The following is a 13,200-nucleotide window of genomic DNA, read 5'->3' on the forward strand; positions in this document are numbered from 1 at the left end:
GTTGTAGAAACGGAGATCAGTTCTCTGAAGGGAGAGAATGTTGTCCTACTACTACTACTACTACGTCACTTCAGTCGTGTCCGACTCTGTGTGACCCCACAGACGGCAGCCCACCAGGCTCCGCCGTCCCTAGGATTCTCCAGGCAAGAACACTGGAGCGGGTTGCCATTTCCTTCTCCAATGCAGGACAGTGAAAAGTGAAAGTGAAGTCACCCAGTCGTGTCCGACTCTTAGCGACCCCATGGACTGCAGCCCACCAGGCTCCTCCATCCATGGGATTTTCCAGGCAAGAGCACTGGAGTGGGGTGCCATTGCCTTCTCCGATGTTATCCTAAGAAAGTACATAAGAACAAATTTCATATAGTTTGGGGTCAGGAGAGGATACAGTTTTAGTTCTAGTCTTTGAAGCAGAATGGAAGTCACTGGGTAAAGGGGTGGGGAGGAGAGCTTTCCAGGCATGGAGAGCAGCATGGGCAGTAGGCGCCTGTTCAAGAAGCAGAGTGGAATATTCAGGGAAATGTGCAAACATGATTCAGCTGCGTCTTGAAGAATAGGCAGATGCAGACCATGAAGATTCTCTCTCTCTGTCCTCCTTATACAACCTGGCTGTGGTCTTCACTTCCTCTCCAGAGACTGGATGAGCATGCAGTCATACTGAGCCTTTGCTTCTTTCAAGCACAGTGTAAGGAACAGTCCCTGAACATAGGAAGCTCCAGAAGGAATAAGTATGCCTTTCATGGAAGTGAGGAATGCTAGGAAGAAAGAAAATCTAGCCCCTGGGCTTCATCATCTGTCTTTCTACCATTTAGCTGATCCTGGGGAGGAATAACTCTAGAAAGGGGACTTCATATTCTTTCCAGTAAGAAAAGCTATAGCTTCCACCTTTGCTCCAGCTAACTTAAGACCCTGCCTTGTGAGCAACTAACTGAAGTTTCTTTTGTGATATTATCAGTAGAAAGAGAGACCAGCTGTTCAAGGTCAGTCATTTTTTATTTCCTCGTGTAGTTATTGAGTCTCCTGCTCACTACACTGTTAAATGGAGCTAAACTCTGCTTTCTGAATAGAGTTGCATCTTCATCTGAGCTATATGTGCCCTCCAGAACCTGGTGTTCTAAGCTTATCTTTCATTCTTGACCCTCTTTCTTAAGCTGTCACTGCTGTATAAATTTCTTCTGCAACATGCAAAACTGACCATATGGCTTCCTTGCTGAAAGTCATTCAAAGACTTTTCTTTATTAACTAGAAGATAATCAAAAGGCTTAGGAGAATGTTTCAAATTGTTTCTCATCTGGCTCTGTTCTATAATTTATCTTTATCTTCTTACACTCTAGTTCACTGACTGTGTTTTACCACCAATCTGAGCCACTTCCTGATCCCAGAACTGTCATGCTATTCTCAGCTTGAGCCTTTGCTGATGCCACAAGTGAGTTTTCAGTTGTTTTCTCTAGGTGAACTCTGCATGCGTGACGCTCAGTTGCTCAACCATGCCTGACTCTTTTGCAGCCCCATGGACTGTAGCCTGCCAGTCCTACATGGGACTCTCCTACATGTTCATGGGATTCTCCAGGCAAGAATACCGGGGTGGGTTGCCATTTCCTCCTCCAGGGGATCTTCCCGACATCGGGATTGAACCTGTGTCTCCTGTGTCTCTTGTATTGGCAGGCTATTCCCAGGTAGACTCTGACCTGCTGGCAAAGATTGTTTACCACTGCTGCTTTTCAGAAACCATTTTTGGCTCAGGGTCAATTTTCTTTATCTCTATTTGTATGCTTTGAAAGCACTAAGAAAACGGTTTGTTGTAATTACTTTTCTGTGTTTTTTTGTCCACAGGATTCTGAAAGGAGGCATCTTGTTAGTATCCGCACCACTTAACATGGTGCCTTGAACATGGTTTTTGCTCAATAAATACTTATTGAAAAAAAATGCATTGATTTAAGATACTAATGGTGCTAACCACAAGACAGGGGGGAAAAAAAACTTTCCTAAAGACACAGAAACAACGGGAAAGTTAACTTCTTTTAGAAGTTCTAGAAAGGTAATAATTCACTTTGGGAACTCTATACCATTTCTGTGATAGATGTTTGTAAGTGAAGCAATCAATAAATTGATTGCAAAAATATAGCTAAATCTTCACCCTTCCCTGTATGCATAACCTTTGCAATAAAACTTTTCAGCCCCTTCCATTAAGAGGTGGAGTCTGTTTTCCCATCCTTTGAATCTGGGTGGGTCTCATGACTTTTTTCAGCCAATAGAAAGCTGTGGAAATGACTGTAACCCAGTCCTGAGCCTAGACTTCCAGTGGCCTTGCATGATTTTGCTCTGTCTCTTGGAACCCTGTACTGCATGAGAACAAAGTCTGTTCTGCTGGAGGATGTGAGGCCAGGTGGTGCAGAAATGGATTGTCCCAGCTGAGGTTTCCCTAGAGCACACAGTTCTCAACAGACTTGCCAGTAGGCTGCACATGGCTATGCAAGCAAAGACCATTCTGCTGAGTCCATCATAAACTGTAACCAGCAGAATCATAAGCTAAATAAATGGTTCTTTTATGCCACTAAAGTTCAGAATAGTGTTACAAAAATGTTTCTCAGTAGTAATCTATTTGTCTTATTTCATAATTTATTTTTTATTCACAAAGTATTTATTGAGTGCATTCTGCAAATCAGTGTTTTCGGTTTTAATGGGATGCATGGATAAATAAGATGTGGTCCTTGTCTATAAAGGAGTGTGATCAAAATTCCTAGGAGGTAAGGGAAAACAAATGTATACACAGGCAAAGATGCTATGTTTAGCACAAAATTCCAAATAGGTGTGATAGTTAGTGCAGCCTTAAGATCCCGTTTCCTAACTGGCTGATATTTAAGTATCTTCCAACATGAGGAAACAGTATGGAGTGACCTGTGAGCAGAGGAAACCTTTTTGAAGTCAGTCCCCAGTGGAATGGTCTGATGGTCTTCACTGAAAGCCACAGGCCACCTCAGCTGCTCAGTGTCATCTAATACTGAGGCTGGGAGTGGGATCTACCAATGAAATGCTGTCTTTTATCATGTTACATAATTGGAAAAATATTTCACAGAATAATCAAATTAGAATGTATAATAAAATTTTAATACAATAAAGTTTTTGCAAAGCTTCCACTACTGTGAATTTCATTTCGAATTGATTCATGTGTGAATTCTGACATTTTGCTTGTGGAGATACTGACTGATACGGAAAATGACTAAATTTCCAACAACCACCAAATAGCTCAGGATATCCCCCATACTGGGATGTTCTGAAAATGGTCTTCAGTAATCAACATTTTCCCCCTAGAGCAAACTGAACATGTAGTCGGGACTCAAAAATAATTGTTGAGTTGAAGTAACTTAAAAACTTGCCTGTTTGTTAGAAATGAAAGAATGACCTTTCTTCAAAGAAGACATACAAAGAGTCAGCAGAGACGTGAAATGATGCTCAGCATCACTAATTATGCAAATCAAAACGACAAAGAAGTATCTCCTCACGGCAGGCAGATTGTCCAGCAAGTCTACAAATAATGAATGCTGGGGACAGTATGGAAAAAAGAGACGCCTCCTACACTGTTGGTAAGCATGTAAATTGGTAGCTGCTAAGGAAAACTCTATCTTGAAAAGATATGCACCCCAGTGTTCATTGCAGAGCTATTTACAATAGCCAAGACATGGAAACAAGCCAAGTGCCCATTGACAGATGACTTTACGAAGATGTGGACTGAAAAGAATGAAATACTTCCATTTGCAGCCACATGAATAGACTTAAAGAATATCATACTAAGTGAAGTATTCAAACTGAGAAGGACAAATATTATATGACATCGCTTATATGTGGATCTAAAGAACAATACAAATGAATCTATTAATATATACAGAACAGGAACAGATTCACAGACAGCTAACTAAAGGGGAGAGAAAAGGAAAGGAAGCATAAATTAGGACTATGAAATTAATAGATACAAACTACTGTCTATAAAGTAGATAAGCAGCAAGGATTTACTACCACAGGGTACTATATTCAATATCTTTTAATAATTTGTAATGCAAAATACTATGAAAAGAAAATTTATAATTAAATTACTTTCTTGTACACCTGAAACTAACACAATGTTTTAAATCAAGTTTACTTCAATGTAAAAAGAAAGAGTGAACATTTGATGGTTTTCTGTTTCAGTAATTTCTTAATGTATCCAGATGATTAGAGGATGGAATATTCTGGCTTAATTAAATGGTCTATCAAAAGGTTAATTTTTATTTTGTATATTTATAGTGTATCTGATAAAAGAGTTCAGAAGAAATACTAACACTAAAATAAGAGTCAAGTTTGACTTTTTGTTATAGTCTTCAAACTTCATTGTATAATACTATCAGCAACATATTTGGAGGATTTCTGGATGTTTATGTTCTGTTTAGTCATGAGTTTCCTACAGAAAAAATGCTGTCACTTATAGCATTATGCCCATACAACCAGAAGTCAAACTATAAGCAGTCCTGAATTTTTCACTTTTATTTTATTGTTTTACATGGTAGCACACGCAGCACATGGTGTTTAATTGTCAAAAAGGGGAGTTAAGTATAATGTAGAATGCTTCTTCCTGTATTGAAAAGAATTTATCTTCTCCAGATGTGTAACAAACCTTCTATATGCTTTTCTATTTTGTCAGTAGCCAGGCACACCACAAATATCAGATATTTTTTCAAAATTCGTTTGGAATTCAAATGGTCTAACAGAGAAAGAGTTTAAATATAATTTGCTGCTGCTAAGTCGCTTCAGTCGTGTCCGACTCTGTGCGACCCCATAGATGGCAGCCCACCAGGCTCCCCTGTCCCTGGGATTCTCCAGGCAAGAACACTGGAGTTGGTTGCCATTTCCTTCTCCAATGCATGAAAGTGAAAAGTGAAAGTGAAGTCGCTCAGTTGTGTCTGACTCCTAGTGACCCCATGGACTGCAGCCTACCAAGCTCCTCGGTCCATGGGATTTTCCAGGCAAGAGCACTGGAGTGGGGTGCCATTGCCTTCTCCTAAATATAATTTAGTGGAAAGTCAAGTTAAATTATACATATTCAGCTTGAAATTCAGGCCAAAGCAAAGAGGTTTACACCATTATAGCATGGGTTTGCAATAAAGATATTTTGGTGAGGTAGATGAAGCCAGGGTATCAAGGAGTATTTATGTTATTTTGTACAAAATTTTTAGAATGAAAAATGTGGGCACTATATTAAAATTAGTTGATAGAGTAAGGTTCCAGGAGGCATCAAGTTTTGTTTCGTTCTGTGTTATTAAGTACAATTGTCATTATTTCTGTTTTTAAGTTTGGGTAAATCAGAGACAGCTGGAAATTTCATTCAACCAACCAACTAACCAATCAGTAGCTCAATGAACTCTGTTGCAAAGATGTCTAACACTGTGTACTTTCCTATCTTGCACTCAGTTAATAGTATTGAAGTTTAACTGAATGAAATAGAATCTGTGAATTAGCCACTTAGTAGCTCCGTGTTTTAGGGTAGTTCCTTTTGCCTCCCTAGGGCTGTAAGAGGTGACTACATTATGAGTTATAAAATTCTAAATCTTGGGACCCACAAATCATCAAAGTCAGAACATGGTCTTTATTTTCTTCAGGAACAAGTATCATTTTAAGGCAATAAAGGAAATAACCTACACATTAGCTGGACCGTACACTTGTTCCATTTATTAGTCCTTCACCAAGCGTGACCTTGAGGACAGATAAGTCCTCAAGAAACAATGGATTATTGGGTGTCTTGTAATTCATTTCTCTAGATCCCAACAACCTAGAACGGCTTATCTGGCTTCTGCTTCTCTCCAGGGGTCACATGGTCTAGGTATTGAGTGGTTAGATGTTGTTGCTTGTGTACATGGTTCCTAAGGTTTTAATTAGTGTTATTTAATAGATATAATAAGTAATGAATATGATGTGAGCTTATCTTTTTGAAAAAATTCCTGGGAAGCTGTTGGAATATAATGCTGGTATGATCATCATGATATGGCAAAAACTGAACACCACCTCCCTCCCCATGAGATCATAAACAGAGGATTTTTAAGAGTGACATTTAAAATACGAATTTTTCTCATGTGTTTAATTTAGTCTTTATGATAAAGGGCTTCCCCATTAGCTCAGAGGAAAAGAATCAGCCTGCAGTGCAGGAGTTGTAGGAGATGCAGGTTCGATCCCCGGGTCAGGAAGATCCCCTGGAGGACGGCATGGCAACCCACTCCAGTATTCTTGCCTGGAGAATCCTATGGACAGAGGAGCCTGGCAGGCTGTATAGTCCACGGGGTTGCAAAGAGTCAGACACGACTGAAGTGACTTAACCCAGATAAATAAAGTAGGTGTGATTACCCCATTTTACAGGAGAGGAAAAATTGAGAGAGGTTGTTGCTCACTCATATGTTTTTCAACACAAATTTGTCAAATACCTCCTCAGACACCGTTCTAGGTTTGGGGAACAAGCACTAGGGGGTGATGTGGGAACAGGATTTTTGCATCCATAGAGTTACATTCTTGGGAGTAATTGTGGTCAGGTGATAACTAGCACTAAACAAGTAACAAGTGCACAAATACATAATTTTCGATACTGTTAAGTTTATGAAGACAGTACAAGATAATGGTAGACTGGCTGGGAGGTGAACATAAATGGGAGAAGCGGGGACCAGGGAGCACCTCTCTGAAAAGGTGACATTTGAGTTGGGATCCAGTTTGTCTGAGTGGAGTAACTAAGATTTTAACTTAGGACTCTCCTAGTGCTAGATACTTTAATAATAACCTTTCTTTTAATAACTCTTGGTTTAAATACTAAAATACTAAAAGGTCTATATTAATAACAGAAAAATTTAAAAAGTCTAAGTACCTATATCTTTTCTCCTCTTGAGATTGTTAGGGTCAAATTAAGAATGAATGGAATGTAAAATCTGTAAAGAGTTATGTATACTACAGCTTTTTTCTTCTTATGTGTCCTTGCAGTTGGCATGAGATGCATGCTGAGAGAGTAAAAAAGAAAAGGAATGAAACATATATGCTGTATTTTGGTTGAAGAAATGAGGAGTATAGTGATGTAGCAGTAAATAAAACATGATCATATTTATTCTTTTTCTGCCCCCAATGTCTTGAGGAAATAATCTTCTGAAGATGAACATCAAAATCATCAAAAATTCACTGCCATGAAAATGATGGTTAATATTTTGGCATATTTTTTTCTAAGATTGTTTTATATGCATTTCTAAAGAAACTAACTTTAGATTTGAATATCGATTTTTCTTATTTTTTACTAACATTACATTATTAGTCTTACGTTATTTAAACTTCATGAAACATAATTTGTAATGGCCCCAGAATAGTTCATCATATGGCTACGCACTAATGTTTTTAACCATTCCCCTGTGTTGAACATATAACTTCATCCAATTTTTTTTTGCATCCCAAATAATACTGAAATGATCCTTATACATATTTCTATGTGTGTTTGCCTCATAATGTCCTTTGGATAACTTTCTAGAGTGAAAGCACTGTCAAAAATAGGAAATTTCATTCAGAAAATTGCTGGGAAAATGTTGCTAGGTAGTTTCAGGCTGTCTTGCAAAGCCACGTTTGATGTCCTATTTCACCACTTTGAGTAACTGACTTACAAGTGAAAGTTCTGACTTCCAAATGAAAGTCCCAGTGGGAGCCAATGGTCTAAACTTATCAAGTTTGATAGTTATTTGTCTAATATTCTGTTAATCAAAACTTATTTTCACCAAAATTTGAGTCCATGTCCAATGATAATTGATACTCACAGAATGCTGAGATGCTGAAAAACCTTAATCATCAAAAATGAAAAACTTATGTTCAGAAGACTTTTGTATTATGTATTTTTAAAATTATATGTTACTTTTATAGGATTGTATTTATAATTTTCTAAACCTTAAAAAATAACAGTTTTTTTTTTTTATGCTTGTATGTTACCTTTTAGTTAATCATAATAGCCCAGTCCCTAAAGTCAGGTTTAACAACAGAGTTTATTACATAATATTACATAGTTTGTTCTTAGTTAATTAAGTAAATAGGAGGGTTAGGTGAGTCATACACTCATTCTGTGCTGTTTTACTTTCCTCAAATAAACTTTTCTCAGTTTTATTTAAACCATTCTTTATTTATATTGAAATCTGTCAGAATAGCCATGAAGCCCGTCAGATGGCCTTAAGGGATTAGCAAATTATAATTTAGCTGAAAAATGACAATTTTAGCAGATCAGTGTTCCCCTCTGGAGGCTACAAAATACGCATCATCTACACCAAGAAGAGAGATGTTTATTTGAAACTTATCCAAACAATATAAAACCCCTAGGTGAAAATCTTGAAGAAAAGGGATTTTCCACAGATTCTAACTTTCCTCTTTCTCACTTTTAGATATTCAAGGAACATAGAATTAAATAGCCCATCTGGCTTTGTTGCCTGGGGTGGAAAGGAAAGGGAAAGAAAGAAACAGAGAAACTCAGTAAGAAAGAACTTGAATTTGGCTGAAACTTAAATCCAAGAAAGGGAAGAATAATGTACTTTAAATAAGGTATATTTGGAATAATCTGTGATGATAATAAAATTTAAGTAAATGAAATTGAAGTTTATATAAACAATGAAATAAATGCAAGCATAAATTACCCAGTATCACCTTCATTTTTATCCATTTGTTTTAGGCATTGGTAAATGTATTCAATTTCACTCAGCGGGCTTATCTCTAAGTATAGCTATAGGAGAAGTGATTTCCTTTAAAACAGTTAATTTCATAGTCAAAATATCTCTTAAAGCTCAAGTTGAGCAGAAGCTCAGTTCTTATTAAGGTAGGATATGCCATGTGGTGGAATAACTACTGAAGTGGGATTTTGAGCTTTTCCACTTACTGATCTGGGACTTCAGAAAAGTCAGATCACATTTCTGGACCCATTGTCTCCCTCTCATTAGAAATGATAGTATCGGAACGCTAATTTATCTCTTAGGTCACTTCTACTACCTACCCCTTAAAAAATGAAAACCCTAAATTTTACAGGTACCAGATGTATCTTTTTCTCTATCATTATTCTGATTTTTCCCTCCTTCCCTCTATTTTTAAAATTTACAATTGTACGTGTTTGATTGTTCTATTAGAAGTATAAAAAATTAAACTTATGAATCATTTGGTCCTTAATTTCCAACTTACTAGAGAATGAGGATAGTCTTTTGTTTCTTTTGTGTTTTCACATAATGGCTAATTGTTTTTCTGTGCACAGAGGAATTCCTAACTCTGTTTTTAACTGACTGGCCAGTGTCTTTACACACTCCCCACGGAACATTGTAAATAAGATAAACAGATGCATATGTTAGATCATGGAATCTCCATTGTTTAGTCTGTATGTGTGAGGCCTGAGGTTATGTATCCAGGTTCTAAATCTTTGAGAGGTCAGAATCATTATCCTCTGCTTCTTAGAGTTATTCTATCAAGCTCAACAAACCACCCCTTTCTGAGTGCCGTTGTCGGCTGGGAGAACTAATCATGGTAAAAGTGAAAGTGTTAATCACTCAGTCCTGTCTCTCTGCAACCCCGCGAACTGTAGCCCACCAGGCTCCTCTGTCCTTGGGATTCTCCAGGCAAGAATACTGGGGTGGGTTGCCATGCCCTCCTCCAGGGGATCTTCCGAACCCAGGGGATCAAACCCGGGCCTCCCACATTACAGGTAGATTCTTTACCGTTTGAGCCACCAGGGAAGCCCAAATCATGGTGAAAGAAAAAAAAAACGTTATAAACATGATCTCACTGGGCATTTAGTGCTGACAATATCAATAACTGTTTTCCTTAAGAAAGCCCTTCTGTGGTGTGTGTGTTATTCCTTGGGGTCACTGAAGGACAGAACTGTGATTAACCACACTTGCCACTAGAGGGCAGTGCTGACCATTCACAGAGATAGTGAAGTCCTCGTGATGGCCTTTGGACTCTTAATTAAAAGTTCGGAGTTGGAAGAGTGTCTCAAGTTTCTTTGTACCATTGGTTGAGATTATATGGATGCTGAATTTTGTATTATGTGCAGGCCCTATTAGATATAATTTGAACTTGGATGATGATTATATTCTATAATATTATTAAGGATTACTTCTCATTCCTGGACACAAATCAACTGTTTTAGAAACTTGAATAACTTCTTGCTTTGGAGGATTTCTCAATAGGCTCTAGATTCCCCTACTTTTTCCTTTTAAAAAATGTTACAATAAGCATCAATCCAGAAGTAAATGTAGGGTAAATGTACAGGGCATAGTGATGGTATTTGAGGTACTTTGTTAAGGTTCTTGTACTCCCATGCAACCTGAAACTCCTTCACTTTTCTCATATGAAGACTTGTCATTCTATCTTTAGGCGTTAGTCGTTTTGAACCAAATCACTTCCCTACAATTTCTCCTACTACAAATGTTTGTTATTTGTATGTCATATGATAGGAGCTGTGCCTTGATCTTAGGCTTCAAGAATTCACTTGTCTTAAATATTACCTGAAAGAGATGATGCTAGGGCATGGTTTTTAGCTTATATTTACTTGACAAAGGTCATTTGGCTTTTTGATTGTGTCTCTATGACTATTTACCTCGATCAGCTTTCATTATAAGTGAATGAAGAACTAACTGACCTACTATAAATATTTCTTGTGTATGTTACTGCATTTACTGTTCATAACAGCTCATAACATAACAATGCTTGTATCAAGCAAAAGTAGGGATTGCTTGTTACATCCATTTTATAGATGAGTAAATCGAGGTTTAGAGTTGAAATAACTTGCTCAGGATCACACAGCTTATACAAGAAGGGGCCAGGATTGGAATCCAGGTTAGCTTTTCTCCAAAGCCCATATCAAAACCTGGGAGAGAAGATATAAAACAGCAAGAACTGGTATTACAGAAAAATAAATGAGTTGATTTTTCTGCAACACCAAGTTTGATTTTTTTTTCTAGATCTTTTGTTTAATATTTATTTATGTCTTCATAGAAAAACTTTTAATCTCTCATCCCATTTTTCCTTATTAAAAGGAAAGCTTATTTTTTGCTTCTTTGTTTTATTAACTACATTTTCCAGACTGAAAAAGGGCTTCCCTAGTGGTGCAGTGATAAAGAATCCACCCGTAATGAAGGAGATGTGTGTTGTATCCCTGGGGAGATCCCCTGGAGGAGGAAATGGCAACCCACTCCAGTATGCTTGCCTGGGAAATCCCATGGACAGAGGAGCTGGGCAGGCTACATACAGGCCATAGGGTCACAAAAGAATCGACATGACCTGGTGACTAAACAACAGCAAAGCCCGTGTGTTTTCCTAAGTATTGAATTGCCTAACGTGCATCCACGATAAAATTTCTGTCCCTCACTCCCTATCCCTCCCATTTCTCTATTCCATGCTGGGCAGGGGTTGACGATTTCTAATATTTACAATCCTAGCCTGCTATTCTAATGAGAACATGTCCTGACCCCACTTCATCTACTAATGCAATTTGGTGCTCACTGCAGAAGGTCTGGTGTCCGAGTATTGTAGTGCCCCTCCACGCCTTCTTCCAGTTATTGAAACTCTAAAAGCCAGAGGGCTCCAGCAGGCAGCTCAGGCCACTGTAATAAAATACAATACACTGAACAGTAAACAATAGGAATTTATTTCTCACAGCCCTGGAGACTGGGAACCAATTTGGTTTCCTGGTGAAGGCTCTCATCCTGACTTTCAGATGGCCACCGTCTAACTGTGACCTTATGTGGTGGAGCGTGAGAGGAAGCACCCTCTCTGATGTCTCTTCTTATAAGGGCACCGATACCAATACCAATGAGGGCCTCATTCTTAAAACCTCATCTAAACCTAATTACTTTCCACAGCTCCCATCTCTGCACATCATTACATTAGGGGTTAGGACTTTACCATATGAACTGGGGGAGAGGATACAATTGAGTCCATAGCAACCCTGAATAGTAAATGCCAGCTAAGTTACCTGCCAGGAGAAATATCAGCAACCTCAGATATGCAGATGATACCACTCTTATAGCAGGAAACTAAGAGGAACTGAAGAGCCTCTTGATGAAAGTGAAAGAGGAGATTGAAAAAACTGCTTAAAAGTAAACATTCAAAAAACTAAGATCATGGCATCTGGTCCCATCACTTCATGGCAAATAGATGGGGAAATGATGGAAACAGTGACAGATTTTATTTTCTTGGGCTCCACTATCACTGCAGATGGTGACTGCAGCCATGAAATTAAAAGATGCTTGCTCCTTGGAAGAAAAGTTATGACCAACCTAGACAGCATATTAAAAAGCAGAGACATCACTTTGCTGACAAAGGTCCATCTAGTCAAAGCTATGATTTTTCCAGTAGTCATGTATGGATATAAGAGTCGGATCATAAAGAAAGCTGAATGTCAAAGAATTGATGTTTTTGAACTGTGGTGTTGGAGAAGACTCTTGAGAGTCCCTTGGACTGCAAGGAGATCAAACCAGTAAGTTCTAAAGGAAATCAGTCCTGAATATTCATTGGAAGGACTGATGCTAAAGCTGAAGCTCCAATACTTTGGTCACCTGATGTGAATAACTGACTCCTTAGAAAAGACCCTGATGCCAGGCAAGATTGAGGGCAGAAGGAGAAGGGGATGACAGAGGATGAGATGGTTGGATGGCATCACTGATGCGATGGACATGAGTTTGAGCAAGCTCTGGGAATTGGTGATGGACAGGGAAGCCTGGTGTGCTGCAGGACGTGGGGTGGCAAATAGTTGGACATGACTGAGCAACTGAATTGAACTGATATTACCTTATTCAAAATATAAGGAGGAAAACTGGAAGGGGGAATGTTGGGCAAGCATTTTACTTTTGTTTCATACTCTGTGATTTGGTGAAAATGATAGCCCACTATTATTTGGTAGACATGGAAGTGATGTATTAATTCTGCTCCAGTAGTGACTGAGTTTCAGAGAACAGTGCTATTCATCCCCGTATGACTGACAACTCCATGTTAACTGGCACGTGTGTGCTGAGTGAGGCAGTGATGCTCTAGGGAGCAATATCTCTAAACCTGCCTTTCTGGGGGTGGTTTAGGGCTGTGAGGATGATGCACAGGCTTCCTGGAGTTCTCCATTTTCCATGTTTTAAAAAGTGGAAGCCAGGTTTATTGAGGTCTGATTTATACACAGTAAAAGTCATATCCTTAAATGTA

Source organism: Bison bison, unplaced genomic scaffold, assembly GCF_000754665.1.
Source record: "Bison bison bison isolate TAMUID 2011002044 unplaced genomic scaffold, Bison_UMD1.0 scf7180017864263, whole genome shotgun sequence".
NCBI lineage: Eukaryota > Metazoa > Chordata > Mammalia > Artiodactyla > Bovidae > Bison > Bison bison.